The sequence below is a fragment of the Cyprinus carpio genome, chromosome B11 (genome assembly GCF_018340385.1).
Source record: "Cyprinus carpio isolate SPL01 chromosome B11, ASM1834038v1, whole genome shotgun sequence".
Taxonomy (NCBI): Eukaryota; Metazoa; Chordata; class Actinopteri; order Cypriniformes; family Cyprinidae; genus Cyprinus; species Cyprinus carpio.
This window is the reverse complement of record NC_056607.1, coordinates 18,746,318-18,760,267: the sequence shown is the minus strand read 5'-3', so window position 1 is coordinate 18,760,267 and position 13,950 is coordinate 18,746,318. Positions and strand designations below refer to the sequence as shown.

Genomic DNA, 13,950 nt, shown 5'->3' with positions numbered 1-13,950 from the left:
ACAATTTAATCCGTATCCGGAAGGGGGACGAGTGGAAGACAGCTTTCATCACTCCTTCCGGGCACTATGAATACCGGGTCATGCCGTATGGGTTATCCAACAGTCCTTCCATCTTTCAGAACTACATGAACGAAATCTTCAGAGAATACCTTAACCAGTTCGTAATTGTCTACATCGATGATATCCTCATTTACTCCACATCCCAGGAAGAACACATCCAACATGTCATCCTTGTACTCCGAAAACTCCGGGAACATCATCTGTACCTCAAATTAGAAAAATGTGAGTTCCACACGCCCTCAGTCCAGTTCCTTGGATACATCATCGGCCCACGTGGCGTGAAGATGGACCAGGGGAAGGTGGAAGCCATCACACACTGGCCCCAACCTGGCTCCATAAAAGAACTCCAACGCTTCCTGGGCTTTGCCAACTTTTATAGGAGATTCATCAAGAACTACAGTTTACTCAGCTCACCTCTAACCTCACTCCTCCGGAACCGGCCCAAGTCTCTGTCCTGGAACCCCATGGCCACTGAAGCTTTCCACCAGCTCAAACAAGCCTTCCAGACCGCTCCGATCCTAGCTCATCCAGATCCCAACCGACAGTTCATAGTGGAAGTGGATGCTTCATCGACCGGGGTCGGAGCGGTACTCTCCCAGCGGCAGGGGGATCCTCCACGACTCCATCCATGTGCCTTCTCGAAGAAGCTATCCCCGGCGGAGCAGAATTACGACATAGGAAATCGTGAACTATTGGCTATCAAGCTGGCTCTGGAAGAGTGGCGTCATTGGCTGGAGGGAGCCAAGGTCCCTTTCGAGGTGATCACTGACCACCGGAACCTGGAATACCTCCGTGAAGCTAAGAGACTGAATCATCGCCAAGCTAGATGGGCCTTATTCTTCACGAGATTCGACTTTAAAGTCACGTATCGCCCTGGCTCCCAGAACAATAGAGCTGATGCTCTATCCCGCCTTCATCAGGCAGACCCAGAACCAGAATCCCCCGAACCCATCCTCCCTCCAGCCATGATTGTAAGTCCCATTCAATGGGACCTTAATCGTCTGATTGAACAAGAAAACCATCAACACCCTGCTCCGCCGGGAGGTCCAGAAGGGAAACTCTTCGTCCCTCCTCAACATCGGATTACCCTTCTGGACTTAGCTCACACCTCTCCGGGATCTGGACATCCAGGCAGGAGGCGGACCCTCTCGCTCCTGCAACAACGTTACTGGTGGCCTTCGATGAGTCAGGATACCTCCCGTTACCTCAAAGGATGCTCAGTCTGCGCCATAGCGAACACCCCTAGGAGACTCCCGGAAGGTAAACTGGTGCCTCTGCCCATTCCTGAACGTCCATGGACCCATATAGGTGTAGATTTCATGACTGACCTCCCCCTTTCTCAAGGAAATACTTGTGTGCTGGTAGTAGTCGACAGGTTTTCAAAATCATGCAAACTCATACCTCTCAAAGGACTTCCCACAGCGTTTGAAGCGGCAGAGGCACTATTCCACAATGTGTTCCGTCACTTTGGCATTCCAGAAGACATCATCTCCGACAGGGGTCCCCAGTTCATCTCCAGAGTCTGGTCAGCTTTCTTCCGCCTCCTAGGGGTATCCGTCAGCCTCTCTTCAGGATACCATCCACAGACCAACGGCCAGACTGAGCGGAAGATCCAAGAGATCGGGAGGTTCCTGAGGGTCTACTGCCACCGGAATCAGGACTGTTGGAGCCAGTACCTACCCTGGGCAGAATATGCACAGAACTCCCTCCAGCAGTCTACCACCGGGCTCACCCCCTTCCAATGTGTCCTCGGATACCAGCCTCCACTCTTCCCATGGTCGGGTGAGCCCTCGGAGGTCCCAGCGGTAGATCACTGGTTCCGACAGAGCGAGAGGGTCTGGGACTCGGCTCACGTGCATCTCCAGCGGGCAGTTCGGAGGCATAAAGAGCAAGCGGACACTCGTCGAAGACCTACGCCACAATACCAACCTGGACAGCTGGTCTGGCTCTCGACGAGGGACATCCGCCTCCGGCTGCCCTGCCGTAAGCTGAGTCCTCGATACATCGGACCATTCAAGATCGAACGGCAACTGAACGAAGTGACCTATAGACTCCAGCTACCAGCACAGTACCCGCATCTCACCTTCATTCCATGTCTCACTCCTCAAACCATTCACTGAACCTTTGTCTCCTCCATCCACAGAGCCTGGTGATGATGCCGTACCTCCTCCTCCCGCCATCGAAGAAGACAACAGCATCTTCCGGGTGAGAGCTATCCTCGACTCTCGACGACGGGGTCCTCAACTGGAGTACCTTGTAGACTGGGAGAACTACGGCCCGGAGGAGCGTTGCTGGGTTAATCGTAATGACATCCTGGACCCTAGCCTGCTCACCGACTTTCACCGAGACCATCCAGCCCCCCCCGCTCCCCGTGGCCGTGGTAGACCCCGTCGTCGTTCAAGATCCCAGCCGTCAGGAGCCGCCCGTGGGGGAGGGGGTACTGTCACAGCCACACCATCTACACTCCCTGAATCAGACACTTACGCCACGCCCACTCGTTCCCAATCACCAGCATTCTGAACACCTGTGCATCATCACCAGTGCCACACATAAAGCCCTCAGTCACCATCACTCATTGTCTGGTCTTGCACCGATCTCCCAACTGACCTGAACGCCCTTCGTCAAACCTACCTGAACTGTTTAACCCTCTTCATCCTCCTCTGCCTACCTGTTCCCATCGTCTTCGTCGGAGTCACCATCTGTATCACCATCACCGCAAAGGAAAGTTGTGTTACCACTGTTTGTCTACGTGTCAAGATTCACCTGTGTCTGAAACCTCTGATTAAACTTAAACACTTTTGCACTGAATCCTCTGTGTCCTCGTCTGTGTCTGACAATATATGTATATGTATATGTATGTATATGTATATATATGTGTATATATATATATATATAGCTTGTTTCGGTGCTGGCTTATCTGCATAACTGACAGAAATGTGAAGCCTTTTGCATAAGTGCAGCTTGCTGTAAAAGTAATTCTCCCCGAACTAAAATTTCTGGCATTCAAAAATGACAAAAAAGCACCATAAAAGTGTCAGAAACATGAACATTATTCCAACTTTTTTAAAGCCTTAAGATACAGTAGATTTGTGAGAAAAACAGACTGAAATTGCCTGTCATGCATAGCTCTTGACAATATGTCGATAAACTTTCCTCAAAAGCTGACGTTTTTCTTCAGTGAAGCCACAATATGAATAAAAGGGTCACAAGTGAGCTTTTGGAGTAAGTGACAGTTTTTGTATTATTTCATGTCTTTTTTCAATGACGTTAAATATTGAGGAGGAAGGTGGAGGTGCTTTGATCAATGTCAACGTGGTGCATGGCAATTAGGAATGATGAATAGGCTTGCTCTCTGACATGAGTCTGAGATCTTGAATAATTGATTTAAGAAAGAAACATCAGATGTAAGAATCCAAAAGTCGGGCCATCAGTGTCAGTAGGTGATGTATGGAGAGCAGACTAAGAGTCCATTACCCTCAGGTCCATTGGGAGACTGTGAGATGAACGGCCTGGAGGAAGTAAGCAAAGAGTGGACATTAAAAGGGCAAGAAAGGGGCTGGGACAAATCTGTTTTTGCTTTTGTCTCATCTCATCTTGTCTCATGTTTTTGCTTTATGTTTCTCTTTTGTACTTTAAGGAGACTGTTTAAAAATTAATTTATTATCACTTAAAGGAGCAGTGCAGGCAAAAATGAAAATTAGCTGAAACTTTACTCACCCTCAAGCTATCCAAGATATAGATGAGTTTGTTTCATCTTGTTCAGCATTGCATTACTTGCTCATGTATGCAGTGAATGGGTGCCGTCAGAAAGAGAGTTCAAACATCACAATCATCACAAAAAGAAATACGTCCCACGTGCCTTTACTCAAATGTATTCAGTACCAGGTGTCCTGTGTTGTGGCTACACAATGCTGTTTTCGAGGACAGTTACAGCACTGTTTAGACTTTGTTGCTTTATCACATTGGATTTTTTTTAACAAAAGGACCCAACTGCAATTCCCATGTGCCCTTCACTATCTACTTTGATAAACACTTGATGATGGCTGTCACACAATATTATGACTAGAAGGAAAGATAGAGGTCAAATCCCTTAATAATCACTTTATGAAACACTAAGGCAGCTGATGGCCACAGAAGGTCAGTGCCTGCTTGCCATAGTCCCCAGAACAGGCCCCAGATCAGTCACAATCTGCACTCCATTCAGAAAAATACCTTGAAAACCAAGTAGACTTGGTTAGACACAATGGAGGTAATGAAAAGAGTGAATGGGCATTTGAATCAATGCCCCCCTTTTTTTTCTCTGCTCCATTTCACTACCTTAAACTTTAGCAGTCATTACAAAGGTCTTGCACTCTGTGCACCTTTTTTTTCATCAAATCCTTACAGATCCATCAAATGTCTTTTTGTTTCTTGATGGAATGTTAAAAAATGCAGTCATGTCATGTTCATTCTCCAACACATTGAGCTGTGCTTGCAACATCTACCATTCTTGTTTCCTTTCCTAGTACCATCCTTTCCTTCTCTCCACTGTTTTGTGAAAATACTAATAAATAAATGTTTGAAAAATGGACAAACTGCACTGTAATTACCAGTATATTATTGCACAAGTATTTTTGGGGTAGATTTAAAATGGATTTCAAAGTCACCAAATTTCCTCTGATTTGCAACTAGTTGCAATAGGCAAAAACATGGCACAAAGGCAATGATATATTTAAGGCATGGTAAAAAATAATAATAATAATTTTTTTTGAACAAATGTTTTGGAACAAAAGTTCATAGTGATCAATGGAAAAATTGTTAACTCTAATTTTTTTTATTATTTCATAAATCCATAGTAAATGCTATAGAACTTTTTACTGCAGCTGCATTTTTCTTGGTTCTCCTCCTGAACACTCAAAAAAGTATTGTATAATGTTGTATTATAATACAATCAGAATAATCATTCCTGTATCGTAAGGCTAGAAAAAAAGACTTAAATGATTCGCATGAACCATGCCTCATTCCTACCAGTGTCTCATGATACAGATATGCAACAACTCATTTGCTTGTTTCTTTGAGCTGTAGTTGATTTTTTTTCCCTCTCTCTTTTTTGGGCATTCAAGAAAGTCAAGGAAGGCTATGCTCAGCCCTTTCTTATCCCAACAAACTGTTTTCAACATGGAAACAAGAGCAGCAAATCATCACATTAGACACTGAAGACTGGAGTAATGATGCTGAATATTCAGCTTAATCACAGGAATAAATTGCATTTTAAAATGTATCAAAATAGCGTTTTTAATTCTTAAAGTAATGCAGCCTTGATGAGCATAAGAGACTGTAAATATTGACAGAATTGCCATTTTTTGGGTGAACTATCCCTTTAAACTTATTCCTTTAAGCAGGAACCCATGCAGGCTTTGATTTGAATCAGGTAAAGTGTGTAACCATTGCAGACATCTTGAAAAAGAAAAACGTATTTCAATATCACTCAATTATTTTGCTCCTTGTGAGAAGGCTGGAAGAAATCTCTTGCTGAGGCCTCGCAGGTCCCCACACTTTACCGACACAACATCTCTGACCTACTTCAAACATCTTGTGCGAGAGGGAGAAGAGAATACAACAGAAAACAAACAACCAAGCTCCTCTCAGTATTTTCTCTAACCGCTAATAGATGCTTTATTCCACAGGGATCTCGAGAAGCCACCAATCTGCTCTCTTTCTTCTGCACGTAAACACCTCAGAGACAAATATAAAGTCTCAGTCTGTCTCATCCCGCAGACTTCTTAAAACCAGCCTCTTTGAAAAATGCACAAACACCCTGTTTTATACCGGTTTCTGAGCCATGCACCTGAGGGAGATTTTACACTGTGTCAATTAGAGTGCGTAGGCTTGTGTGCTCCTTCTTCTTTACCATGAGGGAATAATTAAGACGAGCCTTCAATACGCAATGTTCCACATCATTCTTAGTCCTGAAGCTATCATAAATATTGATTTTGAGGAAAACTGCAGAAATCCTGTCTCTCAAAATGCTTGAGGAGAATGAACCGACAAGCTTATTCGTGTATTTTTTATTTTTTATATGTTAAACGTTAATTAAGACCTAATAATTGAGCAAATAGAGACATGTTGCGATTGTTAAATACACTTTGGGGCAAATTCTCTAACCAGTTGCACCATTTTTGCATAGTGTATTTTAGCACAAAAACATTGACAATGTTTTGAGTTGAGTCTGCCTAGGACCCCAAGGGGTAGAGTTTTGCAGTGCCTGTTCAAACAAATAAAAATTTCCCAAACTTTTTTGTATTTTATTTCCGTGAAGTACTCCAAGATGTTTTAAGTTAATATTGAAATAATTTAAAAACACATTCACAAATTAGCAGTTCTGATTTTGGTTGATGATGACAAATATGATTGAATATTTTATCTTTTTAGTAAGTGTTTTGATTTCTTTGTTTTCAAAATTAATATATTTTTTATTTTAATAATGTAATGATTTGCATTTTGCATGAATTGCAAAATGTGAATCTATAGATTCCATTTTATACTATTAGACTATCAGCTACTAGATAGAGTAAATATTTTTTAACATTATGATGGACTTACCGGATTCTTCATGAAGTTGGTGCAAAATGCATTGTGTGTATTTAGATGAAGTCATTATTATTCATTATCATGAACTTACTCATTCTAATTATGTCTTTGCTTTTACCTGATTTGCACCATGCCTGAAAATTGGGCAGTAAAACAAAGCAGACATCGTATGCTAATACATTGGTTTTTGTACCCTGTTCAGGTGAATTTGGTATAACTCAGGGGCCATGTGTAGCTCTTGCATTGAAATTCAAATGAGGAGACAAAAATAATATTTACTGTGGAGTTTTAATCAGGTCAGTACAACAGACAAACAACTTCATAACACTGCATTCAGGCAAATCAATTTCAAATTTTACCCTAACACAAGCATAAGATCCCTTGAGGTGACTAATAAAGTTACAAACATAATATTAGCGTGACATTTTGGGGTTTTATGTTATGGGGGTCCCTAATACTATGTAATCGTAAAAACTGAAACAAAATTAGTAATTAGGAATAGGGTTGGGTACCGAAACCCAGTGACAATATGGCACCGGGACCTATGTAACCAGTATGTACTAGAACCAAATCAGAACGCAGATTTCGGTGCCTCATTTCGGTGCCACTTAAATGCCTGAGCGATCAATTGAAATATTTGTCCTGGTTCTCCGAAATGGATGTAAGAAGCCATTCTAGGCCATTTTTTACGGTGCTATAGTGATTAGTTTCATAAATTGTACACAAAATCATGATCGTGCCACAGTAGTTCATGCTTTTAGTGTGAACACTGTAATCTGTTAATACGACTGTATGTAAGATGTAAATCCTGTATTACTATTACTGAAGGTAGTGATTAAAAAGTACTTTGATCAATAGCGTGCAGGCATTTTATATAATCGAAAAATTATGCTATTCGATAAGGCGGGACATATAGAGAACAGTCAAAGCAATGCAGAAACGTGTATATTGGATATACTGTATAAGGACTTTCAACAGAAAAACAAAGCTAAAACCTGGACATTATAGGCAATTTATGAATCCTGATTGGACCCCTTTTTAATGTCCAAAAAGAGGACTATGGCCATTGTAATAATGTCAAACATTTTCAGTGTTTGAATATTTAACTTCGATGTAAATTTGTGGGATCTCACATCTGATTTTGTGACAATATCATTTTATCATTCTCGGTGGGATCCTCCTCCCATGCCTGAGGTTTTAAGACTTAAGAACGTTTTTACTTTGATTTCAGCCTAAGGTTGATCAAGGACAAGTCAGTAGTTCATATTTAAGAAGCAGACAGATGTATGCGATGAATGCTGTCTTTGTCTGGATCACGCAAAACTTTTTTATGCTTTTGTAATTCATTTCCAGGCCCTTTTGGCCTTGAGGCACCTCCAAGCAAAGCAAGATTGTTTCATACGTGCTTCAGACACTCACCCCACTAAGTTTATGAATCATTGAGTGCACTTCCTCTTCTTGCTTTGGAGTGTCTCACTCTGTAGACATCTTATGTTGTATAACATGCACTCCACAAAGTATGCCCCAGTAAGCCTCATAACTATCCAAGTGGGTGTTAGGTTCTGATCTGCTTGATATAACCTTGGATATAACCTTCTGTGGAACTCAAAATGTTTTGTCCATTGTCCCCATTGATCTTCAATGTACAGACAAATAAAAACGATGTTTTTCAAAATATCTTAATGCTACACAGAAAGAATAAAGTTATAATGATTTGGAATGACATGAGGGTGAGTAAATGATTTACTCAAAGAATTTACATCTTTGCTTGAACTGTTCCTTTAAGGCATTGTTAAACTAATGAAGAAATTGTGGGTAGCGGCAGGACCAGACCAGCATTTATCTGTGGTGCTTGCATGCAAACAGCTGGCTCTTGGTGTTTGGACTGGTCTTGCCCAGCTTGGCATGGGCAGCTGCAACAGATGCTTGGAAGTATTAGGAGCCCAAGAGATGAGAGACTAAAGAAAGGGTAGAGAGTGATAGCTACAGTAATGATAAAGCCAGTGGCGTCTCAAAACGCAAGCCTTAAGATTCAAAAATAGTCATAAAAGAGAAAACCAAACCCCAGATGACAAAACAATGAGACGCAGAATGGCATTGCTGTCGTAAACATACATAATCGCCGTGAGAAACTGCTAATTGGATGATTTTTCTTTTAAGTCATCCTTAGAGGCATATAAAGATGTTTCGAGAAAGACGTGTTTCAAGTTTTAGTGGTACACAACATTGACAGAACACAAATGTGATTTTGAAACGCCTAAAATAAACACGAGCCATGTTCATAAGCCATAGATTTTCATGAAGTCGGCCAGCACAAAAGGAGTTTTAAAAACACAGCTAGTCAAATGCTAATGCATTCTTCTAAGCTAATTCAGTTTTTTTTTTTTTTTTACCCTGCTGCCTTAATTCCACCTTCTCCCCCTTCATTGTGCTTTTGTGGCAGTGCATTAGTTACAAATTATACTCATTTTGTCACATTCTGTGCTTCATGTCCATGCCATTAAGTCCTTCATCTTTAGTGGCAGTATTTTGCTGAGTCACGGCCATTACATTATGGTGCTAACGCTCTGATGAAAGTAGTGGTCAACAGGGCGGCCATAATAAAATTCAAGGTCTGTGCTCAAAGTTCACAGGGACTCATAAACTTTTTCCTCATTACTTACGGTTCCCTTTTTCTGCACACCATGTCAGCTTGTCAAAACTAGGTTGTTCTCATTATAATCAATGGAGCTGTTGAGACTGGAAGCAACATGACAAAATGTGTTCTTCAGTTGATGGTTGGCCCTTATTTGTTCTTCCTTAGCCAAGAAATAGATGCTTTTATCCAAAGCAACTGCCAAATGCATTATATATATATATATATATATATATATATATATATATATATATATATATATATATATATATATACACTGAACTAAACTTATAAACACACAGCACTTTTGTTTTTGCCCCCATTTTTCATGAGCTGAACTCAAAGATCTAAGACTTTTTCTATGTACACAAAAGTCCTATTTCTCTCAAATATTGTTCACAAATCTGTCTAAATCTCTGTAAGTGAGCACTTCTCCTTTGCTGAGATAATCTATCCACCTCACAGGTGTGGCATATAAAGATGCTGATTAGACAGCATGATTATTGCACAGGTGTGCCTTAGGCTGGCCACAGTAAAAGGCCACTCTAAAATGTGCAGTTTTATCACACAGCACAATGCCACGGATGTCGCAAGTTTTGAGGGAGTGTGCAAGTGGAATCCTGACTGCAGAAATGTCTACCAGAGCTGTTGCATGTGAATTTAATGTTCATTTCTCTACCATAAGCCGTCTCCAAAGGCATTTTAGAGAATTTGGCAGTACATCCAATCGGCCTCACAACCGCAGACCATGTGTAACCACACCAGCCCAGAACCTCCACATCCAGCATCTCCACATTCGATCTGGCACTTTGGAGAGGTGTTCTCTTCACGCATGAATCCCAGTTTTCACTATAGAGGGCAGATGGCAGACAGCTTGTATGGCGTAGTGTGGGTGAGCGGTTTGCTGATGTTAACGTTGTGGATCGAGTGGCCCATGGTGGTGGTGGGGTTATGGTATGGGCAGGTGTATGTTATGGACAACGAACACAGGTGCATTTTATTGATTGCATTTTGAATGCACAGAGATACCGTGATGAGATCCTGAGGCCCATTGTTGTGCCATTTATCCACGACCATAACCTCATGTTGCAGCATGATAAGGCACGGCCCCATGTTGCAAGGATCTGTACACAATTTTAGAATGGCCTTTTATTGTGGCCAGCCTGTGCAATAATCATGCTGTCTAATCAGAATCTTGATATGCCACACCTGTGAGGTAGATGGATTATCTCAGCAAAGGAGAAGTGCTCACTAACACAGATTTAGACAGATTTGTGTACAATATTTGAGAGAAATAGACCTTTTGTGTACATAGAAAAAGTCTTAGATCTTTGCGTTCAGCTCATGAAAAATGGGGCAAAAACAAAAGTGTTGCAGTTATAATTTTTTATTTTTTTTACAATGATACAATGACGTTTTCAAGCCATCGCAATGCAATTTGGTGAAATGCATCATCTGCCACTAGTGTACATGCCGAAATATCTTGTTAACAGTTACACTTACACAGGTACCAATTACCTCAGCAGATAACCAGTCCCTTGGTCTCTTTAGGGCACCCCACTGAGAAAGTAATAAATATCTGCCGTTTCGTTAGACTGTATTTTTTCCCCTGTACCCCATAACAACAGTTCCTCCACTCCAGCCTGCGATCCCAGTCTTGGCAGTCTTCTGCATGGAGACCATTGCAAGACAACAGCAAGACAAGAAACACCCTTTGGCTAGGCTCACCCAAGTAGAAATATGTTCCTACGATCAGAAATGAATCTCCGATTTAAGCATCAGTTGGAGAAGTCAAGTGCTTTATCTGTCCGATCTTGATTCGCTCATCTACACTCGTGCACGCTCACACATATTTTTCAGCTCTTAGATATTCATGTGACGACAGCGTGTGCAGGTTCTCCGCTCCAGCTGCTCTATGCAGCATTTGTCAGCTTTACTGTCACTGAAATGTCATGATGTAGTCAGTTGTGTCAAGAAAGAAGGAATAGATCTTGACACGACTGCCTCTGCATACGCCTGTAAAATTGCAAGAGATTTGGTTTGCCTACATTTCACATCCCAGTAGAGACAGTGGTTTCTGTTGCTAATACAGTATAGATTTGGTTAGAAAAGTAATATGAAAAGGCATAAATATATATAAAATTGTGTCATTTTGCCTTTCTAACTTAATAAGCTCTATACACTCTCTTATTCATATGATACTTTTCTAACCACATTATTCTGTATCAAGGCCATCTGCTATATGAAATAATTTATGATGTTTTTAAATATAATTATTATTTTTATTAAACTACTTTTTAAGGTAAATATTCTAAAGGATATTTGCTTATTTTCTTAATTATTTACCTATGTAATTATTGTTCATATATAGATTTATATACACACACACACACACACACACACACACACACACACACACACATACACACACACACACACACACACATATATCAGAATGATAGATTTTTCTTTTATGCCAAAAATCATTAGGATATTAATATCCTACTGTAAATCTATCAAAACTTAATTTTTAATTAGTAATATGCATTGCTAAGAACTTCATTTAGATTACTTTAAAGGCGATTTTCTCACTATTTAGATTTTTTTTTTGCACCCTCAGATTCCAGATATTCAAATAGTTGTATCTCGGGCAAAATTTGTCCTATCCTAACAAACCATATATATATATATATATAATTCAGCTATATATATATATATATATATATATATATATATATATATATATATATATATATATATATATATATATATATAATATATATATATATATATATATATATATATATATATATATATATATATATATATATATATATATATATATATATATAAATATATGAGAATATGAATAGACACACTGTGTACACACACACTGACACATATTATTTGTTTAATTATTATTCATAATCTTATATTTTTATGGGTTAAAATAATATAAATTATGTTATTATGTATAATAATCCTAATTTAATATAAATTTATGTGTATATACATACATACATATATACACACACACATACATACAAGCATATATTCCTTTTTGTTATTTTATTATCAAATTTTTTATTATCTATAAATCATTTTGGATAATAAAAACCACTGAATTCCCACAACAGCATCAGCACACATAAAGGGGACGACTGTTTCTGTGTGCCAGGCATGCCAGCTGCAACTTTTTTCTGGCAACACTCAACAACCAGCGAGAGCCATGCGCAACACAAAGAGCCATTTAGATTGTACAAACAGGCAAAGAAACACAGCAGCAATTTCAGAATAATGAGATGATTGCAAACGCAGCTGCGGACACCCTTCTATTAAAAGCATGTTGCTCTGAGCATATTGCAGTCTCTTTGTTCAAACCCTCAAAGATCTGAAGAATCGAGGAAGCATATTGTGAAATTAAACCATCCTGTCTGTCTTTATACCAGGCTGCAGTTGCATGCAGAAACTACATGCATACAAGGTTATATCAACTGTATAGGTGCCTTTCTGTTCGGCTACAGTGGGCAGTCTTGCTTTAAGACGTTTGATGCGTCTCGCTCTCCCACTCATGAGGCGGTATTGTCATACACACAAGAACGCCTGCACTCACACATGCGTGTGCACACCAATCAGTACACTGGGAAGAGGAGAGACTCGTACTGAGTGGCTTCTCAATGGGAGAGAAGAGCTGAGAGGAGAGAGGGACGGAGAGAGCGAGCGCACGAGAGAAAGAGAGAGAGAGAGAAGTGCCGTCGCATGTGCAAGACCAAAAAGTGAAGAGGCAAATTAGCTTCTCATCCCCTAAAGAAGCTTCACCTTCAGACAGAAGCGTGAGGAGGCTGAGAAACAGGAGGAAGACGTTGCTTCTCTGGTGATTTAAAGGTGACATGACAAGCCTCTTGTCCCTCAAATCCCAGCTAGTCCCTGACAGCGTTTCACAGCTGTGACGGGAGTTTCTGTTGTCTGGTGCCTGACTGTGTTGGGTGGATTGCAGCCAGGAGGACTTACAACAGAAGAGGGGATCAAGGGCAGGAGTGGGAAAAAAAGTCTCCTCATCCCCCCTCTGACCCGCAGATCCAAACAGGAACTTTTGCTGGGAAGCTCTTTCCGGAGAGCATGGATGGATTTATGACTATGTGCTAAGGATATTGGATGAACAGCTGACAGCACGTTTCTTTAACGTTCTCCTCACGGTATTTCAAAGGTAAGTTTAAATGTGATAGTTCTGTCATGAGAAGATGGGAATAAAATCTACGGGAAGTCAGTTCACAAGAATGACTAGAAAGGCAGCAGGTGTGTGCATTTTTGAAACGGAAAACTTGACTAGCCACTTTTAAGCATGTATTTTGTGCGTCTCTGAGTCATTGATAATTTGCCTGCGTGCTAATAAAAGATGCTAAGAGTTGACCATTTCAATACGGTGCAGATCAGATGAGCTTAAAGGATTTTCCTGCCAGTCCTTTCTAAGCTCAGTGCTGCTGCTGTGACATAAGTGAACATATGATGGCCAATATTTTACATTCAATAACACACACAAGCTGTATTTTGTAATAATAACAGATGCAATACAGTGTAAGAACAAATACAAAGTATATAGATATTTATTTTTTCTTAGAATAATATGTGTGAAACCACACAGAAATTGTATATTAATAATAATTATTATTCACGTTAGAAAATAA

The 13,950-nt window shown here is 40.3% G+C and overlaps 1 protein-coding gene across 4 annotated transcripts in view; it reads left to right on the top strand.

Moving 5' to 3' along the window:
* LOC109061207 (chemokine-like protein TAFA-1) overlaps nucleotides 1-13,950 on the top strand; it is a 171,478-nt gene that overhangs the window by 18,739 nt on the left and 138,789 nt on the right. The window contains exon 1 of one of the 4 annotated variants that reach the window (XM_042734414.1): nucleotides 12,826-13,472. The exons of 1 other annotated variant lie outside the window; for it this stretch is intronic. The gene's annotated coding sequence lies outside the window, so the exon portion shown is untranslated. Of the gene's footprint in view, nucleotides 1-12,825; nucleotides 13,473-13,950 lie in introns of those variants that run through there. 2 more of the 4 variants (XR_006155914.1, XR_006155912.1) reach the window with 2 other exon arrangements.